This window comes from Oryctolagus cuniculus, chromosome 11, assembly GCF_964237555.1.
Source record: "Oryctolagus cuniculus chromosome 11, mOryCun1.1, whole genome shotgun sequence".
Classification (NCBI taxonomy): domain Eukaryota; kingdom Metazoa; phylum Chordata; class Mammalia; order Lagomorpha; family Leporidae; genus Oryctolagus; species Oryctolagus cuniculus.
The window spans coordinates 93,755,575-93,774,826 of NC_091442.1; the positions used below are offsets into that span (position 1 = coordinate 93,755,575).

Consider the following 19,252-nt stretch of genomic DNA (forward strand, 5'->3'; position numbering starts at 1 on the left):
AGAAAGCAAATGCATGGTATTGCTTCACTTCGACTATTACAACCAAACTAACCTCATCTAAATCAGCAAAGCCTGTCTATTATGGGATTTTATGGAACGCTGATTCCAAGCATAATACACTGTGTCAATGGATGAGTACAAGCAAATTATTTGTACCAACTGGTTGGTACAAAAATGATGAATCACCTTATTTCATCTATTAGGAGGTTTCTAGCCTCTGAAACTCAATCAAACCTTTATGATTAATATGCTGGGAACATATTGTCTGTCAGAGTAAAATGATAAATAGTGCTCTCATATGCCATTCCTAAAAATTTTCCAGAGTATTCATCAAAAACAACTCTTAAAAACCTGTTTATATTGTGCATGAGTATAGAGAGAGAGACTGAGAGCTTTAACCAATAAAAATCAAGCATTGAAAAGAATTTCATTAAATTTACAGATCAGCCACTGAAGCAGACCACAGCATTCTTCAAAGGGATAAATATGAACACAGCAGAGATAGTACTAGTGTCAAATTAGAATGTTATTGGCAAGTACAGAATAGTTAAGAAATATTTCCTCAATTTTGGGTTGATGTTTGGGGATGCATTCTATGTTTGGGAAGAGAATAATATGGGTTCAGTTATGTTAAATCACTGCCATCAATTTCTATGTAAATACTAATTTGTAAAAAATGCCATTTCTTTTTCCCTAAGCCAGCTTAGGAGGCTCCACAAAAGAGAATGAGCAAGTCATATGCCTCTGGTTGTTAATGTCAGTATGCATCAGCTTCATGTGGAGGGCTTGTTAAAATGCTTGTGGAGTAGCATAGCTTACCAGCAAATTATGAAGCTATTAAGCCACATAGGCTAATAAGGACAGCTTTGTTTTTAAATCTATAGAGCATGGGGTGGGCCTTAGTTGGTAGTGGGTAGGTGCCACTCCCAGAATTTTTAGTCACTAGGTCTGCATTAGAGTCCCAGAATTTGCATTTATAAATTCCCAGGTAATCATGGTGATGCTACTCTGGGAAACCACATTTTGCAATGCCCTCCACTATACGTCACAGTTTGAAACTTTGGGGAATGCAAATGTGGGATTGACATATATCAAACTGGAAAATGAAAGAAAAGAGCACTGATGCCTAAGTCTCCTCTTTTCACTGCTAACCCTTTATGATCTTTATGGTCTAGGTTCTTTGCATTCATTATCTCAATTAAGGGGCACACTGTCCTTGAGAAAAAAAAGTCATGCAGTAACCTATGTATTATAGAAACAGAATACATGAAGCCCAAGTGTCTTGTGGCCCTATCTTTTATTATGTACCATTAAAAGAAACACAAGTTTGTTGTCAAGAACAATTAGAGGGTGGAGAGTGTAACTCTTTTTTTAAGATTTATTATTTACTTGAAAGGCAGAATTACAGAGAGAGAGACAGAGATACTTTCCACCTGCTGCTTAACTCCTCAAATGGCCACAATGGCTGGAACTTGGCAGATTCGAAGCTAAGATCCAGGAGCCTGGAACTTCTTCCAGGTCTCTCATGTGGGTGCAGGGGCCTAAGTACCCAGGCCATCTTCCGCTGGTTTCCCAGGTGCAATAGCAGGGAACTGGATCAGAAGTGGAGCAACTGGAACTTGAACCAGCACCCATATGAGATGCCAGCATTGCAAGCAGTAGCTTTACCCACTATGCCACAGTGCTGGCCCTGGAATGTAACTATTAAGTTTTTTTCTCATAACATTAAATTGAAAATATCTCAAGACATACCAAAGAACTTTCCTTCCTGTCTCTCCATTTTTTTTTTTTTTGACAGGCAGAGTGGACAGTGAGAGAGAGAGAGAGACAGAGAGAAAGGTCTTCCTTTGCCGTTGGTTCACCCTCCAACGGCCACCGCGGCCAGTGCACTGCGGCCGGCGCACCATGCTGATCCGATGGCAGGAGCCAGGTACTTATCCTGGTCTCCCATGGGGTGCAGGACCCAAGCACTTGGGCCATCCTCCACTGCACTCCCTGGCCACAGCAGAGAGCTGGCCTGGAAGAGGGGCAACCAGGACAGAATCCGGCGCCCCGACCGGGACTAGAACCCGGTGTGCCTGCACCGCAAGGCGGAGGATTAGTCTAGTGATCCGCGGCGCCGGCCTTCCTTTCAATATATTTCAGGACATGGGCATTCTACTAAGATTCTTCCTTTATATTGTGAAATGTTGGAGAACACAAGAGCTCTCCCAGAACTAGACTTTAAAAATTTGTGTTAGCTCGGTTTGCTGAAGACTCAAGGTTAGATTGGATTTCTCTTTATTTCTCAAAATTTGGGTTTGAATTACATTCACCAAGATAACTGAGAAAAAAAATAGGCCCAGAGAATCGGGCTTAAGTTCCCAGAGACTTCAGTTCTCATTTAGCCGAATCCAGACTCCATGTCAAAGATGGATATATTGAAAATTTGAGCACACCCAAATATCTTCTATCTCAAAATGGTTTTAGTGGAATCATCAGTGCTAACTAGACTGTCATGTAACTGAAATCTTATAATCTCCAAATACCATTTTCTATGAATTATAAGTTTTTGCCTTCATTTTGCCTTAAAATATTGTGCATGAATAACTTAGTTTAGACACAGGTCTTAAGCAGAGAAAATAAAAATATTTAAGAAATTCTCCATAGATTCTTCAAGATGATATGCAGTGCTTGCAAAAAAAAAAAAAAAAAAAAAAAACATTAAATTGTTGTGTTTAGAGAACATTACTTTTGTGAATCTGAAGAAAAACTTGAAATAAAAAAAAAAAAAAACATTCAGCAAGAGCTAGACCATGCCAAAGCTAGGAACGAGGAACTGCATCTGAGTCTGCCATGTGGGTGACAGAAATGCAAATATTTTGAGCCATGATATGCTGCCTCCCAAGTGTATGTCAGGAAGGTAGACCAGAAGTGTGGAGTAGCTAGGACTGAACCACACATTCCAATATGGATTGCAGTAATCCTAGGTGACAGTTTAACGTACTGTGCCATAATGCCTACATCTTTCTAAAAAAATGTGTTACAGGAGCTGAAACAGTGATTAGTGGGAATGAGTACTGGTCTGGGGTTAACAATGGTGGCTTATTTTCATAACTTTCCAGGAAAGTGAGTTTTGTCTAGTCATTAATATATCCATGTTGCTCTGCTAGTACTGACATAATTGAGCCAACTGAGAAGAAAAGTTAAGGGGTTACTGAGGCAGAGACATCTAACTGTTATCCTGTGATTCTAAAGGTTTTAATTATATTTTTCTTATTATGTCATAGAAGCTGAGTGGTGGTATTAAATTCAAAGTCAACTGTGGTTAAAGAGGCAAAGTGCTGAGTTGGATATCTCAGATATCTCACAACACCTTGTAGTAATTACTTCTAGTGATGTGTCCTGAGAAGGTAGTTCTGTGAGGGTTAAACATTCATAAAGGTGTTGAGTGCTAACATGTTTAAAATTAGGGATGGTGTTTGGTATAACAACTAAAGCATCAGTTAAGACCCTTGGTTCCATATTGGAGTGCCTGGTGTATTGATTCCTTCATTTCTGAAAGACTCTTTTATAAGATATTATATTCTTCATTGAGACTTCTTCTCCTTTAGCATTTATTTATTTAATTATTTTATTTGACAGATGGAGTTAGACAGTGAGAGAGAGAGACAGGGAGAAAGGTCTTCCTTCTGTTGTTCACCCCCCCAAATGGCCGCCATGGCTGGTGCTGCGCTGATCCGAAGCCAGGAGCCAGGTGCTTCTCCTGGTCTCCCATGCAGGTGCAGGGCCCAAGCACTTGGGCCATCCTCCACTGCCCTCCCGGGCCACAGCAGAGAGCTGGACTGGAAGAGGAGCAAACGGGACTAGAACCAGGTGCCCATATGGGATGCTGGCGCCGCAGGCAGAGGATTAACCAAGTGAGCCATGGCACTGGCCCCCCCTTTAGCATTTTTCATGTATTGTCCTACTGCCTTCTGGCCTATATGATTTCTACTGAGACTTCTGTTGTCAGGCAAACTGAAACACCTTTTTGTTTTCTTTCTTTTCTCTCTTGGTACCAACAGAATAGTCCCTGTGTCTTTGACCTCTGAAAATGTGGTTGTATGTTGGGGTAGACATATTTGGGTTGAATATGCCTGGTTATTTTTGCTCTTCCTGTCCCCAGATATTTGTAACTTTCTCTTGGTTTGGGAATTTTTCTGTTGTTACTACTTTAAATAAGCTTTTTATCCTTTTGGCAACTCAAGTCCTTCTTGAGCTCCAATAATCCAAATATTTGCTCATTTGTTTCTGCCACAAAATTCTTATAAGCATGCATTCCTTTTCATTCTTCTTTTTCTCACCTAACTATATATTTTAAAATAATTCATCTTCAAAATGATTTTTGTATGTGAAACTGACCCTTCTGTTGATTACTGCCACTTCATTTTTCATTTCTTTCATAATATTTTTCAGATCATGCACTATCCAAGTAAGTATTATTAGATAACCAAACTAAAGCATAAAGCAGGGAGATTATTTGAAATTTAAGGGCCTCTGGGATAATTTTCATCTTCTCCTTTATATTTTGTTGTGGGTAGGGAATGCATGTTTTTACTTTTCCTTCTTGATGCTAAAATAGAAGAGCTCTCCCTTTTTTTTAAGTTATTTGGCTACTGACCCATAAGATCATACTGAGAATTTAATGAGACAACACCATTTGAATTCAAATACTGTATCATATACATGCTAGAAATGTTCACATAAAATACATACATAAAAATGTACATAACTTCCTCTTCCTCTGCCTTCTCAGGCCATAGCAGAGAGCTGGATCAGAAATGGAACAGCCAGGACTAGAATCGATGCCAATATGGGATGCCAGTGCTGCAGGCAGTGGCCTCACCCGCTTTACCACAGTGCCAACCCTGCCACTCTCTATTGATAGGACTGAAATCCTCTCTGAAAAGCTACATCCAGAATGATTTAACTTTCCCCATGTCTCTTTCTAAACACCTCTACAAGATTAAAAAATCTAAAGTGGAGTATTTCTTATATTAAACCCCCTGCTCAAAAACCTACAATTACATATAAAGTATGATCTACTTTTCTAGTCATATTTCCTGCTCTTCCTTTCATGAAATGTATAGTCACACAAAACCAAGGATTTCATTCCTTTAATATGCCTCATGTTTTCCTGACTTTGGATGTGCTTCCTTCAAGATTACCTGAAACTTCATTTCCCTATGTGGTTTTTTGCTAATATTTTTCACATAATGAAGTATGGTTTCAATCACCATTAAGTTTCAGTCACCATTAAAACTGCATACTACTATAACTCCTTCCCTTTGTGCACCTTACTTTAACATAAATAGTTTTTTAACCTTAAAATGTCACAAAATTTAAAATTCTTATGGGCGGAGACTGTTGTCTCTATTTAGTACTAGTACAAAATCATGCATGCAGAATGGTTCAGTACACATCAGCTATATTTAATGGAATCAGACATACCCTTAAAGAATAGATTTTCCCAGGCTAAATTAAGCTGCTTTATTTTCGAGAATGTACAAGATTTGCTTATACCTCCACCATTATATTTCACCATCAATAAAGAGTAACGGAATGTCTATAAATGTGAGGCATAGCACAATTTGTAGAATTTCTTTACTATGTAGTCAGCACAAATTCAATGCAGATAATAGCTTTCACTCAAGAACTTCATTTGTTGTGATGTTCAACGTTAAGCATGCCATGACAATACGGATCCTTTCTTTAAATCATGAGATGAGACATCTGTCACTACCGCTCATATTGACAGAATTTAAAATTAGGCACTGCTGAAGTTTTGTTAGGAGATGCAATTCACATATTCCTAGTGTAACCTCTTTAATTGTTTTCTTCTTTACCAGCTAGTATGTTGCACAGTATACAGTTGATTCTTGTTGTTCATGGTGGTTTTGTTTTGTAAAGTTGCTTAAAATGTTGTATTTGCAAATGTTAAATCATTGCTCCAAGGGGAAATAGTATTAGGTTTCTGCAAGTCTCTGTTCACAGTACTTTCAGCAATCAGTAATGCATAAGTTGGTGTTATGTGTTTCTGCTCAAAGACACCTTTTTAATGTATATTATTGATTCATTAACACTGAACACACATTGAACTCCATTGTAACTCAGGCCTGAAAAAATATTATCTAATATGTGCGTTTTCTGCATGAAGCACACACATCACTGCCTTTCTGTGAATAGGAACATCAGATTACATTTTAGTACTATGATTTGAGGGCATTTAAAATGGTTAAATCATGAACAAAAATTATATAAAAATGCAAAAATGGTGACACTCCAAAGACCTTAAAAAGGATATTTGTTTACAGTAACAGAGTTGAAAACGAAGGCAGAGCATCACCTTATCTGGCCTCTACTGGGAACCTGCAGGTTGGACAATCAAATTTTTCACCACTCTACACTTGTCTGAGAATGATTACAAAAATTCTGAGACCATTGATTTACAGGTTACAAAAATGAAACCTTAATCATGGTGATTCAACCACCGAAAAGCCAAAAGTTTAATAATATCTTATTTATTCCTTAGTGAGGTTGACATAATGTTAATTAAGTTTCATACGATTTTTTATTTTGCATCTTATATTAACATTAAGAAACTGTTTAGAGTCCCCACATACATATTTACTGCTACATGCCTCTACGCTTTTGATTGCACACTTCCCTCTGCTTGGGAAGCTCTACTTCTGCCTCCCTCATCACTTAATTCTCATTCAATCTGTGCAGCTCAATTTTGCATCATCTCTACGAGGAAGCTTGCCTGTAGCCTTACAAGAGACCAACCTCTGATTTTATGCATTCCTTTTCTTGGTATTGGGAATTGAACACATTTTCTGTCACCTCTATGTTAAGAATCTCTTAATAAGGTCTGTTTTTACCATTTTTAGCCTAAATATCTAGCATAATTCCTGGTTCATAAGGGATATCAAACACTGAGTTTAATTGAACTGAACTGAACTAGGAAGAAGATAAGGAAAAATTGCTAATTTTAAAAAAAGATGAGAATTCAACTTGAATATTTATAAAAGCTATAAAAATCTAGAATGCAATTTAATCAATTTAAATGAAAAATTACAGTGAGAAGCAAAGTAAAATTTCCATTGATTAAAGAAACGAAAGATTCTGTGTGCTTAAGTACTGAGGGGAAAATGGCTAATACTTATCATATAAAACAAATTGGATGATTCAGCAGCATAAAGCAATTATTTAAAAAGCTAACATTATGCTGGAAAATATTAATAGGCACTTGAGTACCTTATCATAAGTAATAATCTTTCTTCCATATTTGGCAATAATCAAGCCTTTCCTGAAGTATCTGTGAAAGTGGAAGAGAAATTGGAGCTCACTCAAAGATCAACAAAAATGAAAATAAGACTGTTAGAACAGATGAAAGGAGTTCTGAGACTTTAAGGAGGTCAGAAAACAGTAAGAAGGATCATGAATTAAAACTTGTCATCAAGCCCAGCCCAATGCTTGGCACAAAACTCAACTTAAAAGATTTTTTTTTTCAGTCTATTAATTAAAATACTTAAATTGAGGGTCAAAGGATACAGATTCGTAGTCTTACATAGTGTAGTGGCCAAAACCAGATGAAATAGATTAAAGTTCTAGAAGTCCATTAAAAGTTACTTGAAGAAGAATCTCCTGATGCTACAAAGTGATTAAACACTGAAACAAACTTTAGTGGGCTGTCTTGAAATACCCCTGCATCCTCAATGCTTTGAATTGCTTAAGTCCAGCCTAAAACCAAAAGGTTGATCCAGTGCCCTTTGAACTGCTCTATCAGAATTATAATGCTTATTGGTATGTTGCACTATTTTTTTTTTTTTTTTTTGACAGGCAGAGTGGACAGTGAGAGAGAGAGAGAGACAGAGAGAAAGGTCTTCCTTTACCGTTGGTTCACGCCCCCAAGTGGCCACTGCGGCTGGCACACCACACCAATCCGAAGCCAGGAAACAGGTGCTTCTCCTGGTCTCCCATGCGGGTGCAGGGCCCAAGCACTTGGGCCATCCTCCACTGCACTCCCGGGCCACAGCAGAGAGCTGGCCTGGAAGAGGGTCAACTGGGACAGAATCCAGTGCCCCGACTGGGACTACAACCCAGTGTGCTGGCGCCACAGGTGGAGGATTAGCCTAGTGAGCCACGGTGCCAGCCCGGTATGTTGTACTATTAATATCTTCTGTTCTGGAAGTCTGGGCATATTATTTATTCTATTTAACCGTGTCCATCATTACTATTTTTGTATTTCTCTCATTTACATTCATATATATTTTCCTAGGGATGAAAAAGAAAAGTGTGTCCATTTACTTCCTTCTCCTCATTCTCATCTTGTAATAGATTTGAACCAAGTTACAAGAAAGAACAAATTCTTGATTTAAGAAAGTTAAGTGCTTTTCTTGCATAGATAGTAACAATAATAGTTATTTAATATCACCTATAAAGAACTTAAATTTCAGGCTTTCTGATGGAACCATTATATGCTTTATCCCATTTAATCCTAACAAATATTCTTTGAGAGCAATAGGTATTGTGCTCAAGGACTTAAGTTGATGCTTGTGTAATGCCTGCATCCCATATTGGCAGGCTGGGTAAATCCCTCCTACTCAATAGTTTCAATCCAGCTTTCTGCAGGGTATGGTGGCACAAGTACTTTGTTCCTACCATCCATATAGAAGCCCTGGATAGAGTACCTGGCTCCTGAATTCAACCTGGCCTGTACTTGACTGTTACAGGCATTTGGGGAATGAACAGCAGATGAAGGCTCTCTCTCTCTCTCTCTCTGTCTTTCCCTCTCTCTCTGTCATTCTGCCTTTCAAAAAATTAATAAACCTTTAAACATTATTTTAAAAGGTACTATTATAATCTCTCCCATGGATGGGGACTACTGATTGTTGAGCAAATTTTTCTAAGTCTTAGGAATTAAGAGGAACAGCAAGAATTAAAATATACATATTTTAAAACTTCAGAACTCAAATTCTTCACCATTATTATTTGTGTTTGTTCAATTATTCACCATTTATTTATTGAAGCAACTGCTGTGTGCGCTGCCTTTTGCAGGTGTGGGAGCATAGACTGGGTTCCTTAAGAAACAAAGTGTAAGATGGAGATTTGCTTGCAGGAAGTTTATTGTGATGTGCTGTCAGGAAAACATTCACAGGGAAATGAAAGAAGCAGAATTGGTCAGAGGAAGAAGCTGAAAGTAGCACAGTAATTTCCCAGTCGTGAGAAAGCCCTCAGCGCAGCCCTTGCAATTCTTGAGCTCAGTGGCTCTTTCATGTCCTCTCAGACTGTGGCAAAGGATCTGTGTCTTTGTATTGTCATCTACCAGTCACTGAGTGGGGGATTCCCTCAGAAAAGTACTTCCCATTATGGGGAAGATCCCCTTTAGCCAAGGGCAGTTACAGGAAAAGAACTGCGTGCCATGGAATAAAACACCTGACAGCTTCATGATGCTTATCTATTGCTAAGGGAATGGGAAACACTGTCCATGAATAACGTATTTCATTAAGGAAGATGTGGATATGTCATGAAGAGAAAAGAAAGCCGGGAAGAGTCAATAATGGGTGATGTGAACTAAGTAATGCCTCTTTGAGAAGGTGACTTTAGAGCAAAGATTTGAGAGATGAGAAGATAAAAAGAACATCTGGTGGAGAGAACAGTTTATGGAAAAAATTCGGGGTCAGCATTATGACATAGTGGGTAAAACCCTTGCCTGTGACACTAACATCACATATGATCACTGGTTTAAGCCCAGGCTGCTCCACTTCCCATCCAGCTCCCTGCTAACATACCTAGGAAAGGAGCACAAGATGGCCCAAGTGCTTAGGTCCCAGCCATCCATGTCGGAGACCTTGAAGCTTTTGGCTTCTGCCTGGCCCAGAGCTGGCTGGTGAGAGAAACAATGGATGGAAGAGATCTCTCTTGTGCTGTGTGTCCCTCTCTCTGTAACTCTGACTTTCCAAATGAATAAATAAATCTTTTAAAAAAATGATTAGCTGGTCAGTCAGTGTGACTGTATGACAGCCTGAAAGAACAGAACAGTAAGAAATAAAGGTCAAAGGCATAGTAGATGGGAGTCCGGACAATATATACAAGCTGTACAATACATTGAGGATTTTGACATTTACTCTGAATGAATTAGGAACTTACTTCAGGGTTTTGAGGAGAGGTGTGAATGATCTGACAAATTTTAAAAGGCTCCCTCTTGTGTGTTAAGAACAGACTGTAGGGAGACAAAGGCAAAAGTAGGATGAATAGAACTATTTTATGGTGATGGATACGGCAATTATCCTGATCATTACATATCGTGTATATGTATTGCCATGTCACACTGAATCCTTATGTGCAATTAGTATGTATCCACTGAAAAAATTTTTGAAGAGTGAAACTATTCCAACAGTCCTGATAAGAATCAGTGGTAATGGTGGATGCTGTGAGAGGTTCTGGAAGCATTTGGAAGGTAGACTCAACCTAATCAAAGATAATCAAGGCTGCACAGTTCACTATTTGGCCTGAAGCAAATTACTTAATTTCTTAGAACTTTAGTATTATTTCCCTAAAATAGATATAATATCTCTATTCTACTGAGCAGATTGTGAGAATTAAATAAAAAAATATGTGTGATGTGCTTTGTATAGCACCTAGAACATAAATGGTACTCAGTAAACACTACTTCCTCTCTTATCATTTGCTTCCTACCTTTTCAGTGTGCCTTTATTGCATCATTTCATGTAGTTTTAAAAATATACTCTAAGGTAACAAAGCAAGTAATTCTACTTTGACTTATAATGAAGAAATATGGTACCATTATTTTGAATGATTTACATAAAATTATATCAAGCATTGATCAAAATATCTCTGGACTTAATTCCTAATATATTGAACCTTCAAGTACAAATGGGTTTCCTTACATATTTATGTTTGAATATTTTCAGATACCTTGTTAAATCTTATAAGAAATGAAATCCACCCTGGTGGATTTTAAATATGTGTTCTTCAAATTTTGAATCCTAAAAGTTTCTTTTAAAGAAACATATGCTATCCCAGCTGTCTACATCTAATAAAGCAGCCACTGACATAAGGGAATAAAAAATAATGAAATATAACATTTCAGAGGTTCTTCAGATAGTCTGATGCATTTTGAATAATATGAACATAGTTAAATCAGAATAACATGCAAGTATAAGAATCTGGGAAGAGTGACAGCGGCCATCATGCATGTAGAATTTCAGATTTTCAAAGACAATACCTTTTCCATACATGCATTATTAACAAATGAGAAAAATCACAGATTATTAAATAAATCAAAAATGTCAGTTGTTTCTGTCATTGATATACTTACAATTGCTTATTGGTAAGATTTTATGTAAGATTTTATTATGATAAGATTTATAATCTTATTCTTCTAAGTCATCACTGTGGGTATAATTACACCAAACCGTGAGAGCATGCCTCCGTGTGTTTTCCTTGCTTGTGGTCCGAACTAGAAATTTATAATCATGTTAGTACTACTGCTCATCAGAAAAATTTACTGAAGTTCATGATGGTCAAAATCAATGAAGAAAGAGATAAAGCATTAGACTTGGTAATAAATATTGTTGCACTTTCAAGCTGAGTCAATAAATTAAACTATTTTTCATATACTTGATTGGTGGGGATAACTGATATTTTATTCATTATATGGTTTATTTTTCAATGTCAATTTGGCTTTGAACATAGATAATTATCATCTATCTTTGCTAGCAAGTGGGCAATTAAGTGGGACTGCTAGAGCCCCCTGAAAAGAACAGGAGTTCTCCAGACTGCTTTCCGATTCTGTAGAATGGCCTCTTGACCAGGAGAAGTCTAAATAAAGACATAAGGGGCCAGCGCTGTGGTGTAGTGGGTAAAGCTGCTGCCTGAGTGCCTGCATCCCATGTGGGTGCAGGTTCAATACCCTGCTGTTCCACTTCCGATCCAGCTCTCTGCTATGGCCTGGGAAAGAAGTAGAAGATGGCCCAAGTCCTTGGGCCCCTGCACCCACGTGGGAGTCCTGGAAAAAGCTCCTGGCTTCTGATCGGTGCAGCTCCAGTTGTTGGCACCATCTGAGGCATGAACCAGTGGATAGAAGACCTCTCTTCTCTCTCTGCCTCTCCTTTGTGTAACTCTGACTTTCAGTAAAATAAATAAATCTTTTTTTTTTAAAAAAAAGACATAATCAAAACACAGTTATAGAAATCTCAAGTGAGTCTCATTTTAAGAATCAAACAGAGAATTCAACATCATATTCCTGTACCTCAAATATTCCCAAATCAGAATTTCCAGGGGGAGGGGCCGGCACTGTGGCTCACTTGGTTAATCCTCCGCCTGTGGCACCAGCATTCCATATGGGTGCTGGGTTCTAGTCCTGGTTGCTTCTCTTTCAGTACAGCTCTCTGCTGTGGCCCCGGAGGGCAGTGGAGGATGGCCCAAGTGCTTGGCTCCCTGCACCCACATGGAAGCACCTGGCTCCTGGCTTCAGATCGGCATAGCTCAGGCTGTAGCGGCCATTTGCGGGGTGAACTAATGGAAAGAAGGCCTTTTTCTCTGTCTCTCTCTCACACTGTCTAATTCTATCTGTCAAATACATATATATATATAAAAAAAGAATTTCCAGGGTGAGACCCTCGTATTTAAGATCTTTAATGTTGCTTTTTCAGACTAAAGTTTGAGAGTCACAAATGCTATCTTTTAGCACAAACAGTTGCTAAAACTCCTTGATCCCATTTCCTTGTAAATTGAGAATAACTATGTTATTGTCATAAGACAGTTGTGAAGACTAAAGTGGATAAGACCAAGATGAAATATATAATATATGCAATATTTAACATTATTTTTTTATCATTATCATTGATCTAGAGTTCATGGTTTTCCAGACCAATTCAGTGGAAAGACAAAGGATAGGAAGATATTTTCAGCAAAGCAGTTCTTGTAATAGATCCTGAAATTTAGACATTGCTAATTTCAGTGAAGCCAGTAAAGATTTGGCAGTGTAATAGAAAAGTGAGTGTTGGAAGCCCTGAGTGTCTCAATGAAGTCAAGTAAAAATGTGTAATGTACCTACATGGAGAGTTAGCATGATGAAAAAAGAAGAAATCCTGTCCTTTATGTCTCAAATTTCCAGAGTGAAAGATACACACACACACACACACACACACACACCCAGAGGGGGGGGGGGGAGAGAGAGAGAGAGAGAAATTTGGTAGAGTAGAAAAGCTCCTGCTCAGGATGACCACACCGCATAGCTAAGCACTTAAGTTTGAGTGCTGGCTCTGCTTCTAATTCCAGGCTCCTATTAATGCACACCATGGAAGTCATCAGTTGATGGCTCAAGTATTTGGGTCCTTGTCATCCATGTGGGAGACCCAGATTGAGTTCCTGGCTCCTGGTATTGGCCTGACCCAGCCCAGGTCTTGTGAGCATTTGAGAATTGAACCAGTGCATAGGTAATCTCTCTCTAGTTCTCGCTGTCTCACTCTCTCATTCTCTCTCCTTCCTCTCTCTGTCTTTCAATTAAATAAATAAAATTTTTAGTAAAATTATTGAATTATGATAATACTATCAAGACAATATAAAATTGCCTACAAAACTTGAGAAACATGACACAAGACTATCTTCTGTCTACCAATTTAAAACTCAAAAGAAAATGAAAACTCCTCTCTACCACATCAAAAGAGTGTCTCTTTTGCCTATAATGTTGTGTCAGTCTTCATGTGAATAAGGGATGTATAGAATAGAGTAAGAGCAGAAAATTGGGAGCAGAGACTTAAATTTAAGATTCCACTGGTCTAGTAACTTCTGGTTATGACAAGGTCCAGGATATGACCCAAAACCTAAATATTTAAGGTGGAGCTGAAAATCAATGTGATTCATGCGAAGGGCCTGTGATGCAGAGATTGTTGTATGCATGTCAGCATAGCTATTGAGAGTGGAAAGGAAGAGTGTATTCCAGAGAAAATCAAATGACAGTGGAAAGTGGATTAAGTAGATAGCTGATAGATGAGAAGTGTAAACTGGTTGTCGTACTAATGATGTCCACCTCATTTACATTAGGTTGAAAGAGTAATAAGGCCTTTTTTTAAAAAAAAAATGTATTTATTTGGAGGTAGAATTACAGAGAGAGGGAGAGATAGAAAGAGAGGTGCTGGTTTGCGCCCTAAATGATGACTACCTACAATAGCCAGAGCTGGGCGTATCCAAAGCCAGGAGTCAGGAGCTTCCTCCAGATCTCCCATGTGGGTGCAGGGGCCCAAGCACTTCAGCCATCTTTTGCTGCTTTCCTAGGTGCATTAGTAGGGAGCTGGATTAGAAGTGGTGCAGCCGAGACTTGAACCAGAGCCCATATGGGATGCTGGCACTGCAGGCGGGCTTAATCTACTACAACTACAGTGCCAGCCCAGTAGTAAGGACTTATAGATGAGGCAGCATTGTGGAGCCTAAGTTCTGGAACCAGACAAGGAGGCCCAAACTCACCATTGCTATTTAATAAAGTCCTGGAAGTTTTAGCCAGAGCCATTAGGCAAGAAAAAGAAATCAAAGGGATACAAATTAGAAAGGATGAAATCAATCTAACCCTATTTGCAGATGACATGATTCTATATATAGGAGATCCAAAGACTCCACTGAGAGACTATTGGAACTCATGAAAGAGTTTGGTCAAGTGGTAGGATATGAAATCAACACAGAAAAATCAGTAGCCTTTGTATACATAGACAATATAAAGGCTAAGAAAGAACATTTAAGATTAGTCCTACTCACAATAGCTCCGAAAATAATTAAATACCTTGGAAAAAATTTAGCAAAGGATGTCAAAGATCTCTATGATGAAAATTACAAAACAGTGAAGAAAGAAATAGAATAAGACATTAAAAATGGAAAAATCTTCTATGTTCATGGGTTGGAAGAATCAACATCATCAAAATATCCATACTACCAAAAGCAATTTAAGGATTCAGTGTAATCCCAATTAAAATACTAATGATATTCTTCACAGATGTAGAAAAATGCTAAAATTCATATAGAAATGGAAGAGATGCCAAATAGCTAAAGCAATCTTACAGAACAAAAACAAAGCAAGAAGCATCACAATATCTGATTTTGAGACATACTACAGGGCAGCTACCATCAAAACAGCCTGGTTCTGGTACAAAAACAGATGCGTTGACCAATGGAAGAAAATGGAAACTCCAGAAATCAATCCACATGTTTGCAACCAAATTACAGTTGACAAGGGAGCTAAAAGCAATCCCTGGAGCAAGGACAGTCTCTTGTACAAATGGTGCTGGTGAAACTGGATCTCCACATGCAGGAATATAGAACTAGGCCTGTATTGTACACCTCACACAAAAACCCACTCAAATGGATCAAAGACCTAGATCTTCGACCTGATGCCATCAAATTACTAGAGAACATTGGAGAAACTCTGCTAGCAATTGGCATAGGCAAAGACTTCTTGGAAAAGACCCCCGAAGCACAGGCAATCAAAGCCAAAATTGACAAATTGGATTGCATTAACCTAGAAGCTTCTGCAAGCAAAAGAAACACTCAGCAAAGTGAAGGGGCAACTGACAGAATGGGGGAAAATATTTGCAAACTACACAACTGAAAAAGGTTAATATCCAGAATCTATAAAGAGCTCAAGGAATTCAACAACAACAAAACAAACAATCCAGTTAAGAAATGAGTAAAGATATTCTAATGATCATAAAAGATGGCATTAAAGAATTTGCGGATGATGGTGTCAAATATCTGGAACTAAGGAGCACTCCCAGAAGAGAAAATGCTACTGGAATGACTAAAAAGAGTTATGTGGAATCTATACTTGAGGGTATAAAACAGTCCAAACAAGAAAACTCAGACATTGATGTTAGGTATTTGATAGCAATCGAAAGAAGAGGCGGCCCTTCAGTTGCCAAGGAGACCGTTAAACTTGCGGAGGAGTTCTTCCTTTCTACTCAGGATGTAGTTCTTGACCTTGACCTTAGTGGAGACCCTACTATAGGACGAGCAGAAGACTTCTTGGAACCTCTTTTAGAAGCTAAAAATGCAGGTCTGAAGTTGGCATTGCGTCTTTCAGAGATCCCAAACCAAGGAAAAGAAACCCAAATGCTCTTGGATCTACTTCCTGACAGAACTGGCATGGGACTTTCCTCAACTCTTCTGAGGGAGGATCCCTGGATCTGGTGGACTTTGTGAGGCAACATTGGATACCTCTGGAACTGTGTTTGACCTCAAACATCAAAAGTCAGACAGTTCCATCTTATGACCAGCATCATTTCGGATTCTGGTGCAGCATTGTACATCCTTCTGTGATCTGTACCGATGATAAAGGTGTTTTTTGCAACATACCTTTCTCAAGAGTACCGGCTGGCAGCTGAAACATTTAATTTGACCCAGTCTCAGGTGTGGGATTTATCGCATGAATCCATCAACTACATCTTTGCTTCTGATAGCACCAGATCTGAACTGAGGAAGAAGTGGAATCATCTGAAGCCCAAAGTGCTACAATTTTAAGCTATAACGAAGTCAACTACCTTCGGGTTAGTGTTGCAACCAATCTTCTTGTTATATCCCATAAGGTGTCCACCACTGCCTTTGGGAAGCACAGCAGCCAAGTACCATGGGCTCCATCACTGAACCATACCCATGGCTGGTGCTCAGTTAATATGTCTTAAACTGACTAAGGCCTTGAGATGTAGCTTACTTCTCTGCTGCTTACTTGGAAAGACTTTAAGTGCTGTTGCTACCTAAACTCACTCTTCCACTAGTGATTTCTTTGATTTAGCAGTCCCTCCCCAATAGCTACCATAAAACCAGAGGATTCAAAGTAATTTCTTATCAAGAAAAGTTTTGGAATGATAGCCTAAGGTAAATGAGAAAGGGGAAAACAAATTACCACCAAGACCCTTAATAAGCCTCCTAGATTGTGACAATAGCCCTGTATTTTGTTGTGCTTACTTTAATCAGACTCCTTTCACTTGAACTCTATCACTGTAGTTTTTTTCTTTTTCTTTGTTTCACTGGAGTTGACAAGATTTCTACTACACTACTCATTTTCTTCATTTGCAAAGATCTCTCTAGTAGTGGCAAAACTGGAGTTACTGGGGTTCTATGCATGACCAGTAACCACAATGCTGGTCACACTACCAGACTACTGGAGCAGGCCTACATAAACTCACACTTGTAACATGTCTACTTCAGATGAAGACAAGGGACAAACTAAGATCAGTTCTGAATGGTAAGAAAAAGAATTTATTACATATCAAAGTATACTTGAATTGCTTTGCTCCTTAGAATATATATCCTTGATATCAGGAAGTTGGGCTAATACTAATTTCAGTTGCTAAGGGTTTTGGAAAAGCATTTGTTCTCTTTGGGAACAGGGTGAAGGAAGCTCTGAGGTTTTTGAAGTACTTAGATGTATGTTTGTAACCTTGTATAACATTATATTATTCTCTACTCCCATGAACTCATATAGAAATCACAAAGTAAAAAAGTAATGGTTTATCCATAAAACATGGATATTTTGCAGCCAAAAAAATGAGTAAAGGACTTAAACAGGCATTTTTCAAGAGAGGAAATTCAAATGGCCAACAGACACTTGAGAAAATGCTCAGGATCACTAGCCATCAGAGAGAAATGCAAATCAAAACCATGGTGAGGTTTCGCCTCACTCTAGTTTGAATGGATCTCATACAAAAATCAACAAGCGACAAATGCTGGCAAGCATGTGGGGAAACAGGTACCCTGCTCCACTCTTGGTGGGAATGTAAACTGGTGCAGCCACTATGGAAGGTAGTATGGAGTTGGTTTAGAAATCTGAATATAGACTTACCATATGATCCAACCATCCCACTCCTGGGAATTTACCCAAACCAAAAGAAGTCAGCTTCTTAAAGTGTTGTCTGTACCCCCAGGTTCATTGTAGCACAATTCACAGTAGCTAAAGTATGGCATCAACCCATATGTCCATTAGCTATTGACTGCATAATGAAATTATGGTATATACACACTATGGAGTACTACTCTGCTATAAAAAAGATGAAATCCCGTCTTTTGGAGCAAGATGGATGCAATTAGAAACCATTATACTCAGTGAAATAAGCCAGTACGAAAAAAGACAGGTATATGTTTTCCTTGATCCAAGGTAAACAATAGAGTATCTGAAAAGTATTGGATTAGAGTGAAATAGACATTTTGAGATTCAATGATTGTTTATAGCCCTTGTCTCTTCCATTGAAGAACAGTATTTTTTTTCTTCATACTATTTGTTGAACTCTTTTACTTAGAGTAGGGTTAACTATACAATCACTAAGTAAACTGAAAATAGATCTTTGTAAAAATTAAGAGTGGGAATGGGAGAGGGAAGAGGAGGAATGGTAGGAGTGTGGGTGGGAGGGAGGGTAGGAAGGAAGTATCACTATGTTCCTAAATCTGTATACATTAAATACATGAAACTTGTATAAATAAAATTTTTTTAACTCTTATTTAATGAATATAAATTTCCAAAGTACAGAATATGGATTACAATGGCTTCCCCCCCCATAACGTCCCTCCCACCCGCAACCCTCCCCTTTCCCACTCCCTCTCCCCTTCCATTCACATCAAGATACATTTTCGTTCCTCTTTATATACAGAAGATCAGTTTAGCATACATTAAGTAAATATTTCAACAGTTTGCTCCCACACAGAAACATTAAGTGAAAAATACTGTTTGAGTACTAGTTATAGCATTAAATCTCAATGTACAGCACACTAAGGACAAAGATCCTACATGAGGAGGAAGTGCACAGTGACTCCTGTTGTTGACTTAACAAATTGACACTCTTGTTTATGGCATCAGTAATCACCCTAGACTCTTGTCATGAGCTGCCAAGGCTATGGAAGCCCCCTGAGTTCACTGACTCTGATAATTTTTAGACAAGGCCATGGTCAAAGTGGAAGTTCTTTCCTCCCTTCAGAGAAAGGTACCTCCTTCTTTTATGACCCATTCTTTCCACTGGGATCTCACTCGCAGAGATCTTTCATTTAGTTTTTTTTTTTTTTTCCAGAGTGTCTTGGCTTTCCATGCCTGAAGTATAAATAAAATTTTAAAAAATAAAATAAATTTTAAAAAGGAACAAGCTTCTTCCACCCACTTTTTGTGCACAGAGATATGCATTGTGATTTTAGGTCCCACAGAATATGTAGCTGATCCTGATGGGAGGCAAAG

The 19,252-nt window shown here is 38.4% G+C and overlaps 1 long non-coding RNA gene and 1 pseudogene across 1 annotated transcript in view; both read left to right on the forward strand.

Moving 5' to 3' along the window:
* The window catches only part of LOC127491050 (uncharacterized), a 352,787-nt gene that overhangs the window by 219,071 nt on the left and 114,464 nt on the right, over positions 1–19,252 (forward strand). The gene's annotated exons all lie outside the window — the stretch shown is intronic.
* On the forward strand, positions 12,710–18,400 carry LOC127491048 (adenosine deaminase-like protein pseudogene; annotated as a pseudogene).